Raw genomic sequence first — 15,215 nt, forward strand, 5'->3', positions numbered from 1 at the left:
CAGAAATAAGTGATCAGAAACAGAAATCAGATCTTGTCTGGGACTTCTTGTGAAGCTCAGCCACTTCCCACACTGCCACATTCCTCTCTTGAGGATGTTGCCCTTTAACAGTGAGAGGAAACTATGAGATGAAAATCTGGAAGGGCCAGAAGATCAGTGATTGGTGAGTTGAACTCGCTCACACCAGTAATGATGCCTTTGTGGTCTGACATGGCAATAAGGACACCAGCTGGCTGGAATTTGGCTCATGGCAGGCAAACCCAGCAATCTTTCAGGTGTTAGAGAGAGCTCAAGTAGTCTTAGTTCATGCAAAAGTAGGCACATTTTTCAAGTTTAATTCAGTTATAAAACTACTATCTTGGCCAGATTTGTTTGCCCTTGCCTGGAAAGGGCAAAAAAGAAAGGCATGTGTGGTTTTTATCTTCCTCTTATCTCTATGCAACACTGCCTGCAAGTTCAGAGACATTTCATTTCCTTGGTTTTCAGTCACGTATGGAAATGGGTGTGGAGCAAGGGTCTCAGTCACTTCCCACAGGACAAAGTAGCCTGAAGGATCCTCTCCTCCAGCCATGCAGCAGGTGCTTTCTCTGTCTGGAAAGCAGCAGAGGATGGGCAGTATCTGCAGCCAGGAGTTTCCTGTGTGACCATCAGTGGGTGTTCACTCCTTGACTGCCCCACCAGGTCCTACCTGTGTCAGTTCTGGTGACAGCTCTGGAGCTGCCAGTTTTGGGGCTTTCTATTTCAGCATTCATTGCTGTTCTTGCCCTCAGAACAAGGTGTTGGACTGCTGGCTGCTCTGCCAGCCAGTATTGCCTGCACTCCAGCCATGTCTCCAGCTTTGCTTTTCACCAGATTGCTTTCCAGTGCAACTGATACTCTGAGACCATCACAGAAATGCCAGCGCTGGGCTCCGCTGGTGCCTGAGAACTGCTCCTGGGCATCACTTCCACACGTGTTAGCCTCTGTGTCAGCTTGTGCTGCAGCAGCCCAGGGTATTTCCCAGTTGAACTGGAGTCTGTGTGATATGTGGGAGACAGAAGACAAGGTCTGCATGCTGTATTTTCTATATGGCATGGCCTTAAAATTTTTCTGTCCTCATCCCTTGCTGCTTTTTAAACAATTCTCCATTCCTTAGCCCAGCTGCTCTCTGGAGTGTGGGGCTGTATCCACTCACACAGACCAACCCCAGCATGTACAAGCTGCTTTTGCCTGAGAGATTACTGTCTAACCCAGTTTTCAATAAAGTTATTTCCATATTTACAGAAAAAGAAAAAAAATCACAGAATCACAGAGTCAAAGAATAAGCTGAGTTGGAAGGGACCTGCAAGGATCATCAAATCAAACTCCTGGCCCTGCATAGCCATTTCTATTTTGATAACAGTGATCCACTACATACTTTGTGTTCCAGAGGAGCCACAGAAAGAGCTTCAAAAGTCTGCAGTTCCCTGGTGCAAAAACTCAATAAATCTGCCCAAAACCAGAACTGTTTCACAAACATATGAGCTCCCATTTGTCCAGCTGGATGGCTGGGGACTGGGCCAGAGTGATGGACGTTTGCAAATTTTTTTTATTAAATCCTGCTAAAAATATTTTTGTCTTGAAAGGACTGTAATGCACATATGCTGTAATGCTGGTTACTAATTAAATCATTCTGAGACTTGGAAATGCAAATAAAGCAAGCAGGGATTAAACTGGTCTAGTAGTTTTAGTATCTTTAGGAAATTCCCAGTTGAATTTTACAGAAAACTGCTTAAATGAGCACACGGACAGGAAAAAAAAAACCTTTTTGACAATTACTGTCTACTGTATGGAGCCTGTATATCTCTAATAGTGAGGCCATCTCACACATTAAGAGAAAAAATTTTGTGATACATATGAGGTCAGTACTTTCTACAGTTCAGTAATATTAATTCTTTTTTTATGTGTTAGACAAACCTACTCTTCATCTTGTTACTGACAGACACTATGAGTGTGGGGTGAAGATCCAAAACTGTTGAATGTGAGGTGTATCAAACGTGGCCCAGGAGGCTCCTGGGGGCATTGAGTGTAACTTGGGCACACTGTGCCTTACTAGGAAGGAGGCACTTGGCATTGCCCTCCATGCTGTCCACAGTTCTCCTCTTCCCATGACTGCTTCCCCTTGGAGAGGTCTGAGGAGCTGGAATTAGAAGCGTTCAGCTCTTCTTCAGTCCTTACAAGACCTACGGGAAAGGGAAATCCTCTTCTGTCTCTGTGTGGCACCTCCAACCCCGTACTTCCTTGACTCTGTGCAAGAGAAATCTCCTTGCTGTTCCTCAGGTGTCTCCAGACCCAGGAAATGGGAGAGCAGGGAACCAGGACTTTGGGAACCAAATCCTTACCGGCCCCAGGGCTGGCCCCGGTGCATCCAGCTGCCCTCTCCAGTATCCTCACAACTCTGCTTGGTCTTTGGCTCCGGTTTTGCAGGGCCTGGCTGAGCTCTGAGTTAAGTCAGCTGCTATTCTTGCATTACAACTTTGATTTTTGGTACTTTCATTTAGCTGTGCATTAAGATGCTTAAATGCAAATGTAGGCACTCAGGTTGTGGTTTATACAATGTCTAGATCTGTACTTCTCACTTGGAAATGTGTTAATGTAAATTACTGTGAAGTGCAGCTTTCTACATCTCTGATAGTGCTACCTTACACAACCAGGGCCCCAGGGTTCTGCTTGATCCTGGTGTTACAGATGTAGTATAAAAATAACTACACTTTGGAGCCCTGCCTTTGTAATTTAGCCCAGTAGTCTGATTGTCCAGCCATGGCTTATAGCAGGAAACCCCCAGTAAAGAGCAACACGCTGGACAGCGATTTGTAGTGGCATGTTGTAGTACTCTCTCTTTCAAAGAAAGACAAACATGCTCCCAGTGTGAAATGAAGGTGGATAAAAGTGTTTGATTATTGTTTCCTCCCTTTTTAGGAGTATCCTGTGTCATTCTTGTTCTTTTCAAATCTTACTAAGTATTAAAGAAACACAACAAACTATGCACAAACACTGTATTACAAGATAATAATTTACCATCTGATGCTACTTAAAATTTTCAGGAACCTTTTGAGAATACTGTACTCTCTTCACTGGTAGCAGGTTAATGTACTTCCTTTACGGAAATGACTTTTTGTTTTTGATGTTAAGAGAAACTCCTCTGAAAATCTTTCTCCTTAGCTAGAAGCAAATTGTTTGCAACACTTTATTATAATTGAACATCAATAATATCCAGTGTAGGAAAAAAAGTACTCTTAAAAGAAGTTATTGATATTATAAATGATTAATAGAAAAGCATCATTCCCTTTAAATGCTTCACCATATTTGAAGTGCAAAAGGCAAGTCAGATGCTGGAGTCACACCAAATTTCTATTAGGGCTCTGTGCTACTGTGTTCTGTTCATTATTATTATTATTTTATATGCCTTCTTATCACTAAGTGCTTTCCAATTGTTTAGTAAGGGAGCTAGTCAGTGTTATTTGGTCTTTTTGTTACCCTTTCCCTTTTATTGGTGCAACTGAATATTTTGGTAAGGTTGGTTTTCTTTAGGATACACAAACCTATTCATATTGGAGAAAACAGAAAGTGTACCTTATATTTGGGACTGAGAGGTGAAAGGCTGAATGTCTCCAGTCCCTGTGAGACTCCATTCCCAGAGCAACTGGACTCACTGATTTCCAAGAACACTGAGCTGACCCCTTTCTGAGAGCTGCATTTGGGTCAGCACATTTAGGTTTTCACACGCCTCTAATAATTAACCAGCTCAAACCCTCCTGCCTCTGGGAGATAGCATCCCACCTCTGCAGCTAAAATCTTCCCAGAGAACTGAAGGAGCACAGATTTAAGCCGATCCACAACAGCTTTAATTAAACCTCAGTTAAACTGGTTCACATTTAAATATCCTGGAGATACATGAACGATCCACACTTAATTACCGCAGCACAGCCTAATGCCCTCTTCTGTGCCCAGGGGCGGTGGGCTCATGCTCAGGGGCTGCCGGGAAGGGCTGTGGGGTGCAGAGCTCTGCTGGGCTCTTCCAGCCCCCCACTCCCTGCTTCACTTACTCACAATTCCTGAGCCCTCTCTACCCTCTCTCCACATCCTGGTGAGCCTGGTGGCCCTGGACTAGCAGCTGCAGAGCGTAGGGAAGGCAGGCAAGGAGCCCAGGGCCACCCCAGCACGCCACTGCTCTGCTGCTGAGAAGAAGCTGATTGTATGGTCACAGTAGTGATGGAGCCTGGTGGTGCCCGGCACTGCCTGCAGCCTTGTGGCTGGGCCCGGGGCTCCCTGGCACAGCCCCCAGCAAATCCTCTTAGTTCAGCTTCACCCTCTTTCTTGCCTCTTTGATGTTGGCCTTGCCTTGGTCCCTGCTGCAGTCCCAATTCCCACTGCAAACTCTCGCTGTCAGACTGTGGTTGTGCCCCTGGCGCTCTCATGGCGCCCGACCACAGCTTGAGGATGGAACACTGAGGTTATATCTGCTCTCTGCACGGGGTTCTGTCTGGTAGTGAGACACCAGGCACAAAATAGTCTGCATTCATACCATTAAACCATTTTGACCCTCAGACCCAGTGGCTGTATACAAACTACCTTGCCTGCTGCTCTAGTAGCTGTCATAGGCACCTAACAGAGATGCACAAGCCCAAGGAGAGCAAAAAGTGTATTTTGTGATGAGGGGCACTGCCTGGCAGCAAAGACCAGGAATGAAGAACTTAAATTTGCTGCTGATGCTCTGCTTTGATACCTTGCTAAGGTGTCTGTTTGTCTCCCTGTGTCACAGGCAGGCACTAAACACAAACCTACTTTCTTAAGGCTGTTACAAGGATTTTTGTTGAAAATTAGATCAAGAAAGTGAAAAGCAGTAATTAAAATGTTCTTATATAGAGTGGAAGTAGGTACAGAGCCTTATGTATCAGGAAGGGTGCATTCACATTAGCAACAGGCCATTGCAATTTATTCTTGTTCCTCAAAATCTAGGTAAGAAAAAAATGCCTGCTGATCTCTTTTTCAGTTTTGAAACAGCATAATAAAAAAACATCTGCTAAAGCTAATGACTGCATTTGCATAGATTACATGTGACAATCCAGCACACAACAGGGTGTCCTGCCATGCAGACAACAAGCCACAAGGGTGATGCACTTCTTTGGCATTTGTTGCCATAAGTCATCTACACTTCTACAATAATAGCATCAGCTACTTTCCAGGAGGGCTCTGGCTAACAGTGCTAGAGAAAATTACTGGCTCCCTCTTGTTTTCCAAGATGAAAGGTGTAGGGTTCTCTCCTGCCAAGTGTGGAGGAGCAGTGGAGGAGGGGAAGCAGCTTTCATGGAGGCACCCAGCAAAACCCCTTGGCTCTGGAGTGGTGGGGGGAAGTCCAGCTCTGCTGGGCTCAGGCTGAGGGAGGCTGAGCCCTGGTGCCCAGCAGCAGGGGCACAGGGCTGGCCACAGACAGCACAGGGTGTCTGTGCACAGCCCTGCCATCAGCAAGGCTGAGGGAGGGCTGGCGCCTGCCATGGGGCAGCATGGCTGGATGCCATCAAGAGTTGGAGGACAAAAAATGGCTCCTTTGTGTTTTCAGCGCAGTGGTTGAGTTTTATGGCATTGCTTTGTTATTCTTGCAGCATTGGCTATGAACAAATAAAAGACGACAATTTATATCCTAAGGCAAACTGGCTCTGATATGGTGCTCTTCCTTTTTGCTTTGCTTAATTGGGCTAACAGAAAAAGACAACAACTGCAATGGTGGGAATGAAAAATGCCTTTGCTTGTCCTGGTTTTGACAGCAATCAGCCTGACAAGGGATTATCAATTGATCTGAGATAAGTGTTAGTGAAGGATGCAGATTGTAGTCTGTTTATCCCCTTTACTATTTCATAGATACAATTACAGATAAGAAAACTAATACTGAGAGTTACTTTGAGAGAGAAAAAACTGTTAGGCATGTTTAAGACCAGTGTGAAAAAGAATCTCTCTGAAAAAAATCCTCTGGGACTTCTGTGTGTTTAGATATGCACATGTATATGTGCACGTGCATCATGAAGCAAGAAAGTCCAAAAAGAGACAGGCCATAGTCATGTGTTTTCAAAAAAATCAGGTCATTTTCTCCAGCTTGTTTCTTCCAAGTCTGCAGATCTAACAGCCACAGGATGCTTCCTTCTGTCCTGGTAATCCACGAGTTCAGGCAAAGCTCTGTGACCACCTGTCAGCCTATTTTTGTGAAGCTCCATGGAAAAACTCCACAAAAATGAGTGGATGATCTTGACTGTCCCATTTGATAGATACAACGTCTTTTGTATTGGTACATAATTTTCCCATTGGGTTTTGCTGGAAGCAGGAGATGATACGCCCTGGCCAGAAATCAAAAGAAATGGGCTTTTCCCAATCAGCCAGAGACACTGGGAAAACTGGTACTACTGGTTTCCAGTTTGCTTGTCCCTGGCCCTGATCCAGGACTGTGGAGTTGGGTTGGAGTTTTGCAGTTATCCTTGGTAGATGCTGAATCCAGCTATTGTGTGTGGAAACACCACTGAGGAGAGCCTTCCAGGTTCCAAGAGGCTGAGGGATGCTTGCTCTGCCTACCAGGTACCCTACCAGCCAATTCAGAGGGCCTAATCCTATGTTTCTTACATGGTTCTTGTTCAAATGGTGCTTCTCTGGAAGCCTATTTTGTCCGAGCAAGAAAAAGAGCAGGAGTGGAAGCCCCAGTGATTATTCCCCTTGGTACTAAACTATTCTTAAACTGCACTGTACTCTTTAGATATTTCAGTAAAACTGTCATAAATCAACACCCACTGCTTCGTTTTTCTTAGTGGTGAAAAAAAAAAGGAAAAAGAGACAACTGAAAAGCCGTCCTTTAGCTGACATTCAGTTAGAATTGATCGAGTGATCTGCTGTCAGAGCACCAGCACTTGTCAAAAATAGCCCTATGGAAAAAAACCTCTGGTGTTATTTGTATCGCGTGTCCCACACAATGCTCCTTGGTGAGAGCCAGGCGTCAGGGACCGGCATCGAAATGGGATCAGTGGAAGTGCTGTGTGCAAAATTAATCGTGTGCTTCCCCACAAGCCACCAGCACCCCCGCCACTGCCTCCAACTAACGAGCTCACCGATGTGCATCGAGGCAGAGTTTCTAGAAAGAACAAGTGGGGTCGGATTGCTTTAGAAACCCTCACAGCTCTGAGGGACCAACACAACCAAAATTCAGGTTGCATCAAGCCTTTCCCATGGTGTGACCTTGGCCAGAGTCCCAGTCCTGCAAACTCATGACCACCTTAGTAGCTCCTCCAGTGCAAGAAAAAGGCACTGCCATGTGCACATGCATTGAGCAACGCACATGCTTGCTTTAGAGATGATGGAAAATGTCTTATTTCTGCATAACAATGTTTTTCCCAAATGGAAAATCTGAAAACTGAAAAATGTTAGTTGACATGTTTGGGAAAGTGAGGAAATAAATACCATGAGTATCAAAACATTTAGAGAGGGGCTGATTTGAGCAAACTTAGGTGTTTTTCTCTGAACATTTAACTCAAGCTCAGAGCTTTTAGGATAAGATTCACTTCATCCACCCATAAAAAAACAGGTGAAACAGGTCACATAAACTGCACCCTAAGAATACCTATCTTTTGGTACATTAAAGAAAGGGGATTTAGGCTAACTACGTGAGATGCAGCTGTTTACTCTGCAGCTGGTTAAAGCATGGGGAGACAAAACCTACGTTTTGGTTTGAGACAGATGGAAGCCACTGGTTCCTACAGGTTTGCAAGGCATGGCCTGGTTTTGTGTGGCATCTTATAGCCAACCCTTTTGTAAGTTGCTGAGACATACCCTATTTCAAACACAAAATATATAGTGTATATCTGCATACAGGAGTAGTTGCAGTTTTGGGGCTCCTAAAATAATCCTGTGAGTGAATTTTATCATTAGCTTTGAGAATCTGTCATAATAAAAATCACAATTCTTTCTCTCCTTTCCCACCATGTTCCAAGACACAGATTTGGTCCCAAAGCATTTCAGTAATTCCCTTGCAGCCTGTGTATTTCACACATGCTCAGGTGTCTTTTTTCTTTCACACTTGGCCTCTGAGTCCTTTCATCTGAGCCCAAAGACTTCCACATGTTACCACAGTGCTGGCACCCAACTGCCCTGACCCATGTTCTGCTCAGGGCCTGGCTGCTTTATACAAAGTGAAATGAGGGGAGAGGAGGGAAGTGAGACAGAACACTCCTTAAATCAAATAATGTATCTATCCATAATTGTAATGAAAGGACTTTAAAAAAATTTATCTGTCAGCTGAATCTCACAAAATCTCACCTTGTTAGCAAATTGGATGAGGAATTCTTACTTTAAAAAAAAGATCACATCTATCTAGGTATCCTATTTAGGGAAGCTGAATGTTTAATTAAGGTCCCAATTCTGACTTTTTCACCTACTGACACTAATCAGAAGTATTTCTGCTGAAGTCAATGGAAAGATCAGAGATAGTACAAAGGTGAGGAAAAAACTCAGGCATCCCCAACGTGATTAAAGTTTTCTAAATGCTTACCTCTCAATAAAAGTGTCTCAGCAGAATTTTTCTCCAAAAATCATGCTCAACTGCATCTCAGCTGTTTGAAAAACATATTCTGACCCAGTATTCCCCATGGTCCCCCTTAATCTGCTTATACTCCTGTTTGGGCTTTTAATTAAAGATAGTGGGGAAGACCCATCCCTCCTGTGGTACCATTGTCTGTCAGGTCTGCTGAGTCTGCACAGCCAAGATTTTATTTTCATTTATTTTTGAAGTAGAAAAACTTAACTAGTACAATTAGAAATAAAATTTGAGTTTTTATTATGCCTCAGATACTGCAAATATCCAAAGAAAAATGATTGTATGTCCATCTATCCTGTTTATGGGATATTTTTTTTTTTACCTTCCTCTTCAGTTCAGTATATGGTAGAAAATAAACTCTAAACATTTCCAGTAATTACAGTGCAAGTAAAGCTGGGATTGGACTGGGTTAATTCTTAGAGGTTCTAGCTATACTGTTCCAGCAGGATTAAAAGGTTTTGGGTTTTAAATGCAGAGGGCTAGGGCACTAACATATTATTAATTAGAAGTAAATCTGTCCCTTGGGGGACTACATGCAGTGCTTTCATTTTTAATTTGTATTTAGCTTTAAGACAAATGATGGATATTTCCCCTCTTTCAGTTTCTCAGTTGTTTCCTTATTTCGCTGTAATCCTTTTGTTTTGCATTGGGAAGAACAGTTGGATAACACAGAGAAAGTGTGCAGAGAATTGATTTTTTTCAATCTGTTGACTGAACTGGAAAACATTCAATAATTTTCTTTGGGGTGTAGATCATGTTCTGCTTCATTTTGGGAGGGTTACTGTTATTTTCCTATTTTGCTCTTTAAAATAGCAAAATATAAGCCATTTATACAGAAAAGTTGTTTTGACAACAAAAAACTCTACAAAAATCTTGCAGGAGCTACTCTATCCTCATCCTTTCTGAGTTCAGATGGTTTATTTGATTTCAGAAACCCCATGATTGTTTTGCCCAACCCGAACATCCATTTCTTGCTGAATTTCTTTTTTTTCCTCTCTGAAGTTGCACCCAGAAGGGATGCTGGGGCTGAGGGACAGTGATAAAAGCAAACCTCACAGTGGCCACAGGATTCCTTTCACATGCAGAGAAGTTGTTGGCCTTTGCTGCAATGATGTTACCAGTGAGGACAAGTATTCCTCCCCATGAAGACCTCACTTAGGAGGTCTCAGGTCTAACACACGGTCTTCCAGGCTCTTGAAATGACACTTCTTCCTGTTTTGGCTAGACTGAGCCAGTGTTTAAACATATGAAAAGTTAGTGGCTGTTTTCTTCTTTCCTCCACTTCTGTGCCATGGAAGGGCATGATTGTTACCTATTCAAGATTCTGTACCTCAGCTCGTTTGGTGCAGTTTCTTGGAGATTTAGAGGACGTTCTGGTTACTTAAATTATACAGCTTTGCAGCGGGCACTTTCAAATTCTATAAATTTGGGGAGTTTAGACATAATTTTCTGAAAATAGAGTCCAGGTCTCTATTTTGGGAAACAGGTCTTGTTCTGCTCACTGAACACTTCCCAGTACTGCAGCTCTTCATCCAATAAAACACAGTAATGACAGTTTATTATCTCCCAGGAGGCTGGAGATATACATTACAGGGACATGCCCATCTCCTAGTCATGATGAACTTTGCTGTCTGTACATTTCACTGATACCAGATTTTGCTGGTGACAGTTTTGCATGTGTTAATCGGGCAGTTTCTGGAGAGCATGAAGCCTGTGTGGAGATGACAGTCTGATAGAGTTTCTTCACTTTATCCCTCATCTTCTACTTGCTGCTCTTTACTCTTCCTTTCATATATTGCATTTTTTTGATACCTTTAAGAACTTTTTTCCCTGAGATATCCCCAAATTTGGGCTGTCTTGAGTGAGGGCTGGACAGACTCTGGTCATGCTGAACTGCACATCTCTGGTCTTTATGCCTCGGTAGCTGGGGAAAGTTTGGTTTGAGGAAAGGATATGGAAAATGGTCTGACCTGGAAAAACAGAGGTAGAAGTAACAAAGCAAATGGTTCCAAAGAGGTCTTAGCTGCTGCTGCTGCATGAGCTGGAGAGGGAGGAAGGAAATATGTGGTATTAGAGGACATGGATCTGTTGGGAGACAAATACAAACAAGTGGCAAATGTTAGAGATCCAGACACTTTTCCCCTTTACCTGTACAAGCCACTGATACGTGTTACAGCAAGAATGCTCACATGGAAAATAAAGAGGGATTCTTTAATTCCCCATTTCTTTTTCTGAATTTTTTTACTGGTTTTCATTCTTCTCTTTTTCCAGTCCCAGTGGCTCCCTAAGCAGATTTTAAGGTATCAGTGGAGATCTGACACTACTTACGTCTCTCTTAATGAGCCCATTGATTTAGTAATCCAGAAAACAGCACTCCTCCATTTTCTGGCACTGTAATGCATTGAAGAGTTTAACTGTGCAGTAGCACACCTAATCATGTAAAAAGTAACTGCTGTGTTCAAAGTAACTTTTCAGGTAGTGGGCCTGTTTTCCCCATGGACATGTTATTGCTCCGGGCCTCCCTGCACTCATCCTTAAATTCTAGATCCTGGCAAGGTAATTATTTATTGCTTTCTAAAAGCCTGCTGACTTTCTCCCATTACCAGCTGGGGCCTAGATGCAGGCACTGTGCCAGCCAAAGTCTTGCAATTCACATTCTGTGATTTAAATTCACTGCTTATCATTAAGAAGACCTACAAGTTTTAAATTGATGTAGCATCTTTGAGCCCCATGAATTATATATGCATATGTACAATTAACAGTGGTACTCAATGGTTTTAAAGGTCTTTTCTGACTGGAACAATTCTATGATCCTGTAGTATATGTGGTGGGTGAAATACAACCACAGAGAATGCTAACTGAAAAAAATATGTAAAGCACTTCAGCAAAAAACCAGGTAAACGCTGGCTTAAAACTGAGCTTATGTTGAGAGGGCTGCTCCTGACTCTCTGGAGTCACTGAAGCTTCACAGGAATGAAGCGTGAAGTGAAAAACTCCTGCAGAGGCGTTCTAATACCTCTGTCCTGTCACCCTGTGCCCAGTGCTCCCATTCAGCATGTGAGGCAGCTTTGAAATACCAAAAAACTGGGGCTTCTGTCAAAATGAGGTACAAGATGGTTTGCTACCTGTCACTCCCATCACTAATTCATACATGATGAATCCTAGGATGTTATTCAGTATTCATTCTGTGCCACAGACTGCAGTCTTTGGGGCAACTGAGAGCATCTGTGTGGTATAATGACTGGGGAGAAAGCAGGGTGAGGCTCTGCTGCAGAGGTGCCCCTGCAGCTTCACCACTCCATAGGGATTGAGGCTGGGACAGGACTGCGGCACCCGTGAGTCACTGGAGAAGGTACCGTCGTGAGAAATGAGTAAAGCCGTAGCTTCCTGAGGATCACGGCACAGGTCAGTGATGGAGCCAGGAAGGAGAGCTGGACCAGCACTCTGTGACAGTAACCTTCAATCAGCAGCCCAAAATAGCTGTAGGGTATGTCCAGGAAACAAGGAGAGGCTAGCCTTCATGACAAAGTCCTTAATCTCTGTAAAGAAATGTATACCTATAAATGCTACATTTTTTGTATTACGCTTTTTTGCATAGTTTTTTATATAGTGTTTCTTATCTGGTTTTCTTCATTCATACTCAATCTAAACATGAAAAAAATCCACCTTGGAGAACAGACCCTTTTGGTATCCCCTTCAGCTAGAACAAAACCTGCTGGTGTGGCTGTGCCATGCAGCTCAGCATGGGAGCTCTTCCACCATAGCTGATGGCCCTCAGGCTAAGACAGGGGAATGCAGTGGAAACAGCTCTTCCATCCACAGCGGCTCAGCTGCCCCTCTTCTGCATGTCATCAGGAGCTCCCTGCTGGCTCCGAGTCTCTCTGTGCTTTTAAATTAGAGCTCCTCGTTTGTTTTCACTTTGCAAGGTGTCTGTCAGTTGTTCTTCCCCCTTGCCAGGCATGCAGAGTTATGACATTTTTCACTGTCAGAAGCACACTTCCATTTCAGACTTACAGAGATGAAGGGAAGCCATAAAGAAATCCCTGCCGTAATTCAGGGGACTGAAAAGCATGTCATAAATTCATGATGAATCCATGGATGTCTTCAGGCTAAAACAAAATGTTAAAAGATAAAAAATGGGAATATTTAATTAGTCACTTTCAAAATTCAGTGCTTTACCATTTCATTTTAGAATGACTATCCATTTCCAGAGGTACTTCAAGGTTATTTAAATAATATTTTTTAAAGTGCAAAAAGTATTGAAACCAAATGTGTAGAAAAAAAAATCAATTTGTCAAAACATTTCCCAAGTTGTAATTTCAGGTTGACTTCAAGTCATTTTCCTCCCTTAACAGCTGGATTTTAAGCTGGCTGAAAACAAGCTGAAAGTCTGCCCTTTCTGCCACAGCCACAAATATTGACAAAAAAGAAAGAAGGCACAATAAGTTGTCTGTTCCATACAGCTGTGATGCATTAAGTCATCTCTCCTCTGCCTTTTGTATCTCTGAGTCTCCTTCCATTGGACCCAATGCTTGTAAGAAGAACTGGCCACATATAAAGGGTTGGTGAAATCTGGCAAAGCACCAGGATGAAAGTGCAAAAACTGAGAATTTCAGTCATGTGGCCAAGTCTTACTTGTTAGTATTTTCACCCATTTTTTCCCAGATACATGATCAGGGTTTGTTCTTTCAAATTTCAAAAGTACGCCTGGCTCTTTGTAGTAGCATTTTCTCAAGAGCATTTAGTATTCTCTCTTTTTTTATCAAGTTTCCTTCATCTGTGTAAAGAGCAGAAATATGACCACGTAATGGGGAAATTCATGACTGGGTACAATTGATGGAGGCACAGTCAAGGTGAGGAGCTTGCACCTCTGGGTCAAAGTTCTGGTCTGTCTCCTGTCTCTGTGGCTTCTGGGTGCTGGGCACGTTTACAAACTGTACTCTGCAAAATGTAACTCACTCCTCCTCCTCCAGCCAATATTTTGGCTTCTGCCTCATCTGTCCTTTCCTCTGTCTCTTGCAGAAGACAGAAGAGACCTGTAAGTTGAATGCTGTGCTCGCTCATATTGCTCTTACTGAACACTTCTAATTCTGTATGCAAATGGCACTTTTAATACATGAACAGGACTAAATTCACTGGATAAATTATTCACAACAGATAATTCAACCTGCTCTCATGGGAGAGTGCAGTGAATGTCTGATGATGTTTAAAAAACACCCAAACCCACAACTAATTCTTCTAGCCAGTGAAGTCAATGGCAAAGCCTTTTACTGATTTCAAAGGGAGCCCAATGCCAGTGGGCCCACACATGACTTCTCTTTAGTGGTTCTCACTTGCATTTAGAGCTTAAACCCAGACAAGTGGTTCTGTATTGAGGAGCCCATACTAGTGCTGTATGGCACAGCTGGGCTGCCAGGGCATGGGCACTATTAGAGCTCTGGGTGAAAGCAGGTCTTCTCTGCAGCTCTAGTGCAGAGAACTGCCCCAAGCTAAAATAACCCAGCTGAGAGACAGCTGGGTGTTCAGTGAGTCTGGAGCCCAGGATGAGTTGTTTTGGCCAGGTTTGTCTAGTTTGGAGAAAATGAGACTAAGAGGCCACCTCTCTGCTCTCCACCGCTCCCTAAGAAGGGAAAGCAGAGAGGGAGGTGTTGAGCTCTTTTCCCTGGTATCCAGTGACAGGATGCATGGGAATGATTCAAAGCTGCACCAAGGGAGGTTCAGACTGGACATTAGGAAGCCTTTCTTTAGTGAGAGGGTGGTAAACACTGAAACAGACTTTCTAAAGGGGTGGTTGATGCCCCAAGCCTGTCAGTGTTTCATAGGTATTTGGACAATACCCCTAATAATGTGCTTTCAGCCATTAGGTCAGGCACTTGGTCTGGATGATCGCTATAGGTTCCTTCCAGCTGAACTGCTCTATTCTATTCTGTTCTGTTCTGTTCCGTTCCATTCCATTCTTACTTGGGATAGATTTGCAGCCAGTTAGGAGTTTTGTGCTCAGGGTGACACCAGCCACCCTGATGTGACTGGACGGCTGGCCATCATCCCTGGTAGCAATTCGACATGGGCATGATTTGGGTGCCATGACTGTGTGCAGTGGATGCAGGGGCCGGGAAAAGGTTTGTGTGGGGGCTGCCACCGTCCTCCCCCTCCATGGCAGGGGAGGCGACTGGGGTGAGGGCTGGGCTGTGCCCCAGCTTGTACCACTGCTCCCCTCTGGTCGTCGGCAGTGGGCACATGTGGCCCCGGGCACTGAGGAGAAAGAGGGACACGGGGACGGTGCGAGTCGTCCTGGTGAGGTGGGAGATGGGAAAGCAGGGGGAGAAGGGAGAACTTAGCATCCTTTACTTCTGCCCCCGGGAATATTTACGTACCGGGTTCGGTCTGTGTCCCATCTACCCACCCGCCTGTCCCTGCCGTGTGGTGCACTGGCACCTGTAGACCGCCACCAGCCCCCAGCGCCCCCGTCCCCCGCTTTCTGTCAGCGCTGCGAGCTCTTCGCTGCATCCCCCAGCCCATGGCTTCAGTCACGCACTGCCCGCGGTCCAGAGCGCGGTGCGACCGTGCCGGCAGGACACAGCGGCGATGCAGAACGCTCTCATAAATAAAAGCCGAGCTCTGCCCGCCC

At 44.1% G+C, this 15,215-nt stretch overlaps 1 long non-coding RNA gene across 1 annotated transcript; it reads right to left on the reverse strand.

Annotated features, from left to right (window-relative positions):
* Positions 1 to 8,752: 8,752 nt before the first annotated feature.
* LOC108445855 lies at positions 8,753 to 15,209 on the reverse strand. The gene is made up of 2 exons (XR_001860882.1): positions 14,991 to 15,209; positions 8,753 to 12,696 (listed from the first exon to the last, which is right to left on the reverse strand). It is a non-coding gene; the product is annotated as an uncharacterized LOC108445855 (long non-coding RNA).
* Positions 15,210 to 15,215: the final 6 nt, after the last annotated feature.

This window comes from Corvus brachyrhynchos, unplaced genomic scaffold (assembly GCF_000691975.1).
Source record: "Corvus brachyrhynchos isolate BGI_N302 unplaced genomic scaffold, ASM69197v1 scaffold363, whole genome shotgun sequence".
In the NCBI taxonomy this organism is placed as follows: domain Eukaryota; kingdom Metazoa; phylum Chordata; class Aves; order Passeriformes; family Corvidae; genus Corvus; species Corvus brachyrhynchos.